This window comes from Meleagris gallopavo, chromosome 24 (genome assembly GCF_000146605.3).
Source record: "Meleagris gallopavo isolate NT-WF06-2002-E0010 breed Aviagen turkey brand Nicholas breeding stock chromosome 24, Turkey_5.1, whole genome shotgun sequence".
In the NCBI taxonomy this organism is placed as follows: domain Eukaryota; kingdom Metazoa; phylum Chordata; class Aves; order Galliformes; family Phasianidae; genus Meleagris; species Meleagris gallopavo.
Genome location: NC_015034.2, coordinates 2,568,993 through 2,578,637, shown reverse-complemented (window position 1 = coordinate 2,578,637; position 9,645 = coordinate 2,568,993).

Genomic DNA, 9,645 nt, shown 5'->3' with positions numbered 1-9,645 from the left:
CGCCGTGGGAAAAAATGGAAGGCAGATTTAATTCAAACATTATCTACGGCGGGGGCATTTGTAATTCTAGATGTGGGTCATAGAATGAGGCTCCAGCACCTGGGCTCAGAGACAGTCAGTGCCCCCAGCTGCAGGACACGGCCTGGTTGGGTGCTGGGTGTCACCATGGGACACACGTTCACGTTTTGCATGCAGGACAGTGGCATTCCACCAGCATGCCTGTATTCATTATTTTAAAATATAATATAGCAAAGAGTTGCCCAGCTTTCTTGCTGCATTCCTCCGTGCTGTAAACAGCCTTGAGCTACTGTCTGCATCCTCCACCACACAATTTTAAAGATATATTTTTGTGCTTGCGTTTTGCCTTTGTCCAGGAGGCTTTGGGAGGGCTGTGGGTAGGGATGCACCTGGGTTGCATGAAGGGCACAGCTGGAGGAAGCTGGGGCCACCCCAGGAGCTTCAAGCCTTCCTCCAATCCTATGTTTTTTAGCATTAGCAATTTTCCATTTTGCACGTTGTCCTCGTCAGGCTGCTTTGTTCACATGTGTGGTGCAGGGCTGTCCTTTCTCTGGAAGAGGACTTTTGATGACCAAGATGTATTCAGTGTGGAGCAGCAGGAAACATTAACCCTTAATCCTCAGCTGGGAGCAACAGAGTCCATCAGGAGACTGGGACTGCCATGTCCTGTGCACAGCAGGATGCCAGCATTGCACACCAGAGACAGCTGGAACTGGATGGATTCTGCCTCATAAGCAGGGAGAACAGAGCCTTGCTTTTCTAGCAAAGCAATTTTGGATTTGGATTTCTCTTGGCTGATGCAAGGTGACTTCAGCCCTCCACGGGGAGGTGCGTTGTAGCTGTTGTGCCTGGCTTGGAGCTTGGTACAAAGGCTTGTCGGGAAGCATGTGTGGCTGAGGCTTGTGAGGTTGTAAGTTACCCCTCTCCCACAGAATGGAATTATTTACAAAGGGAGCAGAGTTCTGATCAAAGCAGGCAAAATGTGTATATACTGAGGTCGACTGGAAGCTGAAACTAGATGAACTCAGGCCTTAATGGAAGGGCAATTAATGGCTGAGGCAACGTGCTGGTGGTCAGGAGCATTCTCCATCACTCCTAATCTCCAAAGCCCCAAGTGCTGGGCAGGAGTGCTGCATGGCCTCTGATCTGTAGGGTTCAATGCCTTGCAGAGATTTACGAAGCATTTGTTGTCCCCTGCCAACCACACCACAAATCAACACAGAGGAAACAAATACAAGAATGATTTATTTTGTTTAGTTTCAACAGAGCATAATAAGCAGACACCATGTCATGCTCCGAACAAAACTAACAATTTTGCAATGATAAAAGACAGTAAACAGCGCTGTCACTGTCCCCAGCACAAAGCCCAGGGGTGGCAGCTGAGAAAGAGGCACCCCTCTGGTCCGGAGGAGGGCTCTTCTTTGTGCTAAGCAGTTTGCAAATGTGATAATGACACCCTTAATTTGCTCAGGGAAGAGATAAAAAGGAGAAAAATAAAAATAGAGATCTCTCTGAGTGGTGAGTGTCCCAGGAACCCGGGTATCAGCTGCTGTGATCTCTGTGCCTCCCCCTATAGGAACAGCCTGAACTAATTAACCCTCTAGCACTCCATAATGAAGACTAATAAACACCTAATGGGTTTGCTTGAACAAACAACTCCTGCTCCTTCTGCAGGAAGCCCCCGGTCAGTTGGAACAGCGTGGGGACAAAGTGTGACATGGGCTGAGCCCCATTCCTGCAGCCCTCGCCTGCCTGAAGTGCTCTCAGAAATTATCTGCTTAAAAATGCTGCACCAGATGGAGTGCGTTTCCTTAACCTTTAGCTGCTTGCAATGTGAAAACAGTTAAGATCGTGATGTTAAAATTTTCTCAGATGTTTTATGCGCATATAAAATATTCTAGAAGAATGTGCTTTTGGATGCAAACTTTGATCCAACTACAGTTTTACTGGAGTTTATAGAAAAACAAAAGATATATATTTTCAGGGTGTCTGGATCTTCACGTAAAGATATCCGCTGCTGAGCTTTTGGAATAAAAAGTTGGCAAACGCTGTGACCACAGGAGGAACCTCCTGGGTTTGCTGTGCTAACACGAAGGCTGAACCTGGAAATGGTAACCATGTAATGTGTCTCTTTCTGAAAGATCCATTCACTGTTTTAGTGTTTTATGACACCAAGCATAAGCACGAGGAGCTTTTCATAATTTTAACAGCTTATTCTGATCCACCATCTTTAAATAAAGAATAAGTGCACTAAAATTGCACAGTGAGTGTGCACGAAATATTAAAGAAAAGCAATGCATTGCTTCATTAAGGGGCAGAAGCTGGGTCTGCCAGGCTCAAGACCTTGGTGTTTCCATGGCCTGCACCTTGGGGTGAGGAGGAGCAATGCAGGAGGAGCTGTTTGCCAACCCCTGGCATTCCCAGGCTGCCGTGTTCCCATGGGACACTGAGCACACGTGGGCAGGAGGAGGTTCCTATGCCCCAGGAAGGCAATTTGAACCTGTGCTGCTGGGTACCACATTGAGTGTTACACAGAAAAAGCAAGAGGGAGGAACAGGATTGTGTTTGTTACTGGTAAATCAAACCAGCTGCGATCCACGGGCTGCTGGATCCACAGATCCTTCCTGTGAGAAACACCAAACGTTGCTGCTGTTCCCCTTCGCTTGGTGTCGGGATGCTGGGTGCATCCGAGGGGCTGCTGGGACCCATTGGGGCCTCCTCCATCCTGATGTGACACAGAGCAGCACCTGGGCTGGAGGAAGGGACTGGAGGACTCGGGAACAAAGGAGCCTTTCAGGTCACCTAATGCTGTATGGATCCGAGAGGACAAAATGAATTTACAGCCATGGCTCAGATGGGGAGATATGGTCGCAAAGGCAATTTGTTTCATTTTATAGGCCTGAAAGATTCTACGTCGGGGCTCCCTGTATGGTTTGAATTAAGTTTGGAGAGTGGCATTCTGGAGAGCAGTTTGGAGGGGTTTTCATGCAATGAAATATCTGTCGTTGAGCAGGAGCCTCGCAACACTTTCGCAGTGCTTTCCAGCAAAAGAATTCATGTCTGCCCCCAAAAATGAAAACGATGAATAGCTGAAAACAGAGGTATCTACCTCGTATTATTTTGGAATGAGGTTCCACGCACCTACTGATGGAGCAAGTGAGAAGTTTGAAGGCTGCTGCATTAAAAAGAAGAGCTTTTTTTCCTGCCACTTTGCATCCGTGCTGCCAGCAACGCATCTCCCGGTTGGGATGCTGCCATCTGAGACCCGACCCATCGTCGGGACGGGCGATCCCTGCTGCCCTCCGCCTTGGTTAGCTCTTAATCACCGCCGGGCCAGGGGAGTTCTCCCGAAGGAGGCTCCTTTCAGGGCTTTCAGAAAACGGGGTCAGACGTGTCTTCTGACCTGCGACCTGCCGCTTCCCCCTCGCTGTAATTATCTAATACCGCGCTCTCCCTGCCAAGTACAATGAAACAATTTGTCACTTCGATTGTCTGTCAGTCAACACTGGGGCCTTTTCAACAGGCCAACACATGTTTTTTGAGAGCTTGTCAGCAAGGGCTGTCTGGCCAGGCACATAACCGTGGAAAATGGAACCTTTGTTAATTCTGGTTCTTAGAAAAGTAAATCCATTCACTTGCTTTTTTTTTTTTTTTTCTTCCAGGCTTTCAGCTTGGAATTTGCACAAGAAGCTGAATTGCCCCTGATCCCTAAATGATTGGTCAGAGGATTTGCATGAGGAAGCAGAAATTAATTATTCTTTTCTTTTTATTTTCTGTAATTGTGTGTTTAGAAATGAGATTACATTCTGCAGCCGCACGAGGGGCTGGGGGGGAAGTTGGGTCGGGGAGGGGGGGGGGGGAAACCGGCCTTTGCATTTGTTTAGCGCCTCGGAGTTAAGATCACCTAATCGCTTCAAGCATTTCCTCGGTACTTTCCCTCTTTTTTTTTTTTTTTTTCCTGCTTTAATGACCAAACAAAGCTTGTGCTGCTTTTCGGGGAACTTCTCCGACGGCGAATGTCGGCGTTCATCGCCCCGTCCGTGCGCAGCGAGGTTCGGGACGATTCGGGGCCGTTCCGCATCCCCAGTTCTGTTGCCTGCAGATCCGAAGTTCCGAAGCTCCTCTCCTACCGCAGAAGTAAAATACGGCGTGGAATCGCGGCACAGCCGCTCCATTGAGAGGTCTGCTTGCTTGGCTAATAGCAATAATTCAAAACAGATGAGCCCAAGGCTGTACGCTGCGTATCCCGATCTGCCCTGACCCCTGGCACTCACTGAAAGTTACCTTGAGACTCGCCAGAGCTCCTCCTGCCTTCTGTGAGGGTTATTTATTGCAAAGTCATAAATGTTTGCTATAGATTTTCTCCATCAATCTAGAAAATGACTCGGGTTAGAAAAAAATTATGGACTTGGATTTTGGGCTCGTGTTTCTCGGGTAGGGGAGAAGAATTCGGATCTCCATTGTTCAGAGCTGCACAATTCTGGGCTCTGCTGCTGTGTTAATTAATTCCCTTCTGCAAATGGTTTGAAATGCAGTGTAGTGGAGAAGGAAGAGGTTCTCCTTTACTTCTGTCTTAAAATCTTCCATAAAACTATTTATGGGAGAAGGGAAAGTCTGTTTTCTTCTCATCCTTCCGGGATGCATTGCAATTAAAAAAAATTGAAATCTGGAGGCTGCTGTGGCCCAGAAAACCCACCTCAAGCCAACACCTCCCAACTGGGTTGCAGTGGGGCTCGGGGGAGCATCCACCTCCTCCCTGCACCCCTGGCACTGCTGCCTGGGCCATGGCCAGCACTTTTTCCCACCCCTTTTAGGAGGCACAGGAGCAGGGCTGCTGCTGCCCTGCAGGCACTTCTCTGCAAAATTGAAAAGCTTTTACTCAGAAAAGTTGAGCAAGACCTCGGCTTCCAGGATGATCTGGAGGTCCCTCAGTGGAGTGGATTCAAGCACTGCTGGATTTGACACTGGGGCTAATGAGCTGCTGCCTTCAGAGGTTATGGCTAACAGTTCCATTTCACTGCATTTTTTTGTTGTTTCAGAATGATTTGTGGCAGCTGTGCTTGCCCATGTGCCAGGATAGAGAATCTGCCTCAGCTCAGAGCAGTTCTGTGCTGCGTTCATGCATGGCTCAGTTTCCACAACCACGGACCAGGACAGAAGATGGATGCAGGGGTGGCAGTGCGGATGCCACAACAGTTACTGCTGCTATTCATGGCACAACCTGCTCTCCCATGTCTGTCTGTCCATCCGTCCAAAGCCTCTTGAAAAGCTTTGCATGAATGAGCTGACCCAGCTTTGTTTCTGCTGCCCCGTTTTGCCCTTTACCCTTTGACCTTTGCCCAGCAGTGTGGACAAGGAGGCAGGGTTTGGCCACAGATCACTGCACAGCTGGGCAGATGATCCCACAGCAGCACAATGAGACTGTGGTGCAGCTCCTGGGGCTTGCTCTACACCGCTGCAGGATTTATCTCCTGATTGCTTTCTCTTCTCTCACGCACCTCTTTCCATTCCTGCCCAACGTGTGCCACGGAGCTGTTTAGGTGTGTGGTTGGTGGCTGCATCTGCTGACACTGGGACATGTGGTCACAGGGGCATGGAGGGGTTCTGGTGTGGATGGATCTGTGCTGGGTAAGGTGCAAAAATCTGACAGTGAGAGCATGACAACAGGAGCTATTTGTTCGATCAATGATTTACCAGATGTGTACACTGTACTAAAGGCTTGTAAACATGCTTTAATGGCCAGCTGTAAATCCAGACGGTAGCAGTGCCAACTCCAACTCCATTGGACATGTCTCAGAACAGCAGCATAAGGGCCCTGAATCACTTTGTTATAGGCTCTGTCAGCTCTGCAATTGTGCATGTAAATCAAAGAGCCAATGTCCTTAGGTCAAAATTATTTGGATGCAAGGAGAGGTTTTATGACCACAGCTTTTCCCTTTCTGGGTTCCCTGCAGTTTCATGTCTTCCACGAATCACATCTCCAGAACATCAGCTTTCTGTCCGAGTGCCCCGAGTGCAGGGCTGTGTTTTCCCTGACTGGGTTGGAAGTCTCCTTTGTTAATCACTGAAGCAGAGCATCATTAGTGAGAAGTGCAGAATGTACACAAAGAAGAACTTGCCAAATTACTAATAAGCAGAAACTCCATCCATCTTAATGAGATGGGATTAAGAAAATAGCAACCTAGAATATACACAATGGAGCCTTTCCATGCTGTTTGTTTATCCATGTTAGAAAGTAGTTCAGAGCTCCATCTCTAGTAGTTCAGCTTAGAGAGGCTGAAGCACGGTTTCCAAACCACAGGCTGCTGGTGCTCTTGCAAATCATCAAGCATGAGAAAGATAAATAAATAAACGGACAGACAGCTCAATAAATTATTAGAGGGAAGATAAGTGTCTGGTTTCCAAACAAATGGAACACCACCACAACAAAATGCTGGGCTCTCTTTGCTGCTGAGCAAATCAGGTTTGCTTCACTGCTTGGGGGAGAGAGAATTGCACAGTGCTGCTCCACCTTGTTGTGCTGCACGGAGGGCTGGGAAGGAGCAGAGAGAAGCTTTTATTTGGGAAAAGCTGGGGATGAATTGCAAATCCATGGCTCCCTGCTGACCTCCTGGGCATTGGCAGCACAGAAGGGCTCACACCACACTGAGGTGGCTGCACACCTGTGCTGCCGAGCCACGTTTTTCTTTTGTTGGGTAGAAATGACTTGAAGTGCATTTCACACGAGCTGCTCAGCTGCTGCTATTTTATTGAATGCCAGCACTCGCTGTACATTATTGAGACAAACTTTATATATGCTACAGCAGCCTGCACCTGGTCCAGGGCAAAGCTGAGCCTCCTAGAGAAAAATGTGCTGTAATGCAGCAAGTTATTATGGGATAAATATTTATAAGCGCCTGTAAATATTTGCCATGGGTTCCCTCTTGGGATTAGGGGCAGACGGTCAGAGTTTTCAGCAGTGCCATTGGAGTTCTTTAAGTGTTATCTCACTCAGCTAGTAAACCCTTTGCTTATTGTGTTTAGCTATAGAATGTAATGGTGCTAATTTCGCACTAACAGGAGATGTCAGCTGGAACTGCACAGGTCTTGACCCCAGCTGGGCATGGGCTGCTGCATGCCAGGGTGCCCTCTCCGTGCAGACAGCAGCACAGGGCTGCCCAGCTGCAGAACTCTGTGCAGCTCCCCAGGCACGAAGGTGAGGGCACATTCATGGCTAACGAAAGCTCTGAGCTATCTGCTGAGCAAAACCAGAAAACAAACACAGCAAAGCTAACATCCTCCATGGCAGCCTGACCCCAGCAGGGGCTATCTCTTCTGGCTACCAGGGGGGTCTGAGCTAAAGCAAATATTCCCTGCGTTTTCCAGGAGCTGCCCTGCTGCAGGAGGTGGCACGGCAGGGTCCCTGCACAAAGATGATGGGGATGGGGGTGGGGACGGGGTTGAGGATGGGAATGGGGATGGAGATGGGGATGGAACAGTTGCTGCCAGCCTTGTCTCGCTGCCGGTGGCTGTTGTGTCACCGCTGCCCCATTGGGGTTGGGATGGGACAGGCACAGTGGTGGGAAACTGGGGAAGAAATGCCAGGGCAGGCGAGGCCACGACTCCTCCATGCCCTCAAATGCAGCAGTGGAACAATGGGCCCTGGGCAATAGCGCTCATTGGATTGTTGCATGGGACTCTATTTGGGGGCTCCACTTTGCTGCTCATGCACGAAAGGCAGTCATTTGGCAAAAATCAGCTCAGTTAGCAGCCATTGTTCGTAAAGAGCCTGGGGCTGAATGGGCTCAGGGCTAATATATTCTATTATCCCATGCCTGCCTGTTCCCGGACAACATGGAGGGAAAGGCACATTCCAGTCCCAGCAGCCAAGCACTGTGGGCAGAGCAGCGGGGCCAGAAGGGATGGAGTTGCAGTGGGCACAGCTCAAGGGCTGCAGTTTGCCACAGTGTGCTGGCCATGCTGAACCTTCAACACTGCATGCCCGTGGCAGGGGGATGGGAGCACCCAAGCAGCAAAGCAAGCGGTCCTGCAGGGTCCCACAGCCTGCAGGACAAACAACAGAGACCGAAATAAGCATGGTTAATTGAGCTGGGCTTGTCACAGGGCAGGGAGGACTCAGGATAACCAAAAGGGTGCATGTTACAAGGCATCTTGTTATTCAGTAAGGATATGCCAGCCCCTGTGGGAGAGGCAACAATAAATGGCTGTAAAGTAAAGTTAAATAATGACATTGCAGAAACTTAGGAAGCAGCAGAGGGCTACGTAATTGTGAATGGAAATGGCTGCACAGGCATTTAGAAAAGTTAATGCCCAGTTTGGAAAGGGTTTATTGCAAGAGCACTGCTATATATACTGCTTATGCCGTGTGTTATGCAATGGAGTGGTCTAGACCAGAGCTGCTAGATTTTTTTCTTTTTTTTTTCGAGGCAGTTCTATTTCAGCCAACAGTTCACTCATGAATACCCATGCAGGTGCAGCTGCCATGAATACGGCTACCAAATACAGAAGGGTGCCAGCAGAGCTGCTTGTAGGGCTGAGGATGGAGTTGTCCGTGCTGTCTGTGGGATGCTTCAGAACCAAAGCAACAGACCTGCAGCGTTCTGCTGGGATGGGGAGGGCTGAGCTGGGGTGGGCAGCCCTGGGAGATGCAGCCAGCCCAGGGAGCAGCGTGGATGCTCTGGATACGTGATGCAGTGCATCTCTGGAATGGTTTTGTTTCTCTCTCTGTTGAAGTGGGTGTAAGCAGCTCTGATGGAGAGCTCTAAGACTTTCTGGTGCTGTTGCAGTTAAAAATGGAGCGTTGCTTGCAAAGCGTGCTTCTGAGCACCCAGAAGTGCAGGGGTCTGTGTTCAGGACCAGACAGTTGTGCCTGCAGGCATAGTACTTGGCTGTGAATAAATATTCTTGAGAGAAATGCAGCCAAACAGCCTTAAGCAGATCCATGTCCTCTTTTGTGCTATACTGCAACACCCTGCTTGGACTCTGCAATATGTTCTATGTTCTGTGAGATGTTTAGTGTTTCTAAACTGGTGTTGGTAAAGGCAAATTCTAGGACATCAGGATTTCCCCAGGGATGAAAAGCCCATTTTGCAGCTGTTTCTTCGTGCAAACAGCAATCAGGGTTCTACTGCCATTCCCTCCTGAGCAGCAGGGAAGGGCCTGCTCCATCCCACTGCTTTTCATTCAGTAACTGGCACCTTACGGCGAAGACTTCTCTTGTTTACTACTGAATTCTCCACTTCATTAGCAGTGCTAACAGGCTGCTCTCTTCTACTGGGCCTCAAGTGGCTCTTTCACGCTTGCAGGCTGCAGAACCTCTTCCATTTACCTCTCAATGAGGTGTAGTTCCTGCTTTTAATATCACAAGCTGTTTCAGCAGAAGGCAGCAACAGTAACTGAGCTCAGTGTAGGGCCAGGGAAGGGGCTCAGGGGAGCACAGGGACCGCCTGATGTTCCAACTCCTGCACACAGGGTGACTGAGCTGCACGCCCAGAACCGAGGGGCCCAGCTGTGCCCACATGTGATGGTGGGGCAGCACTGGGTGCTGCTGCTGCACGGCTCCAGCACTGTGGGCATGCTTCCAGGCGTAATTCCTCTTTAAGAAACAGACCTACTCTTTCTCCTGCT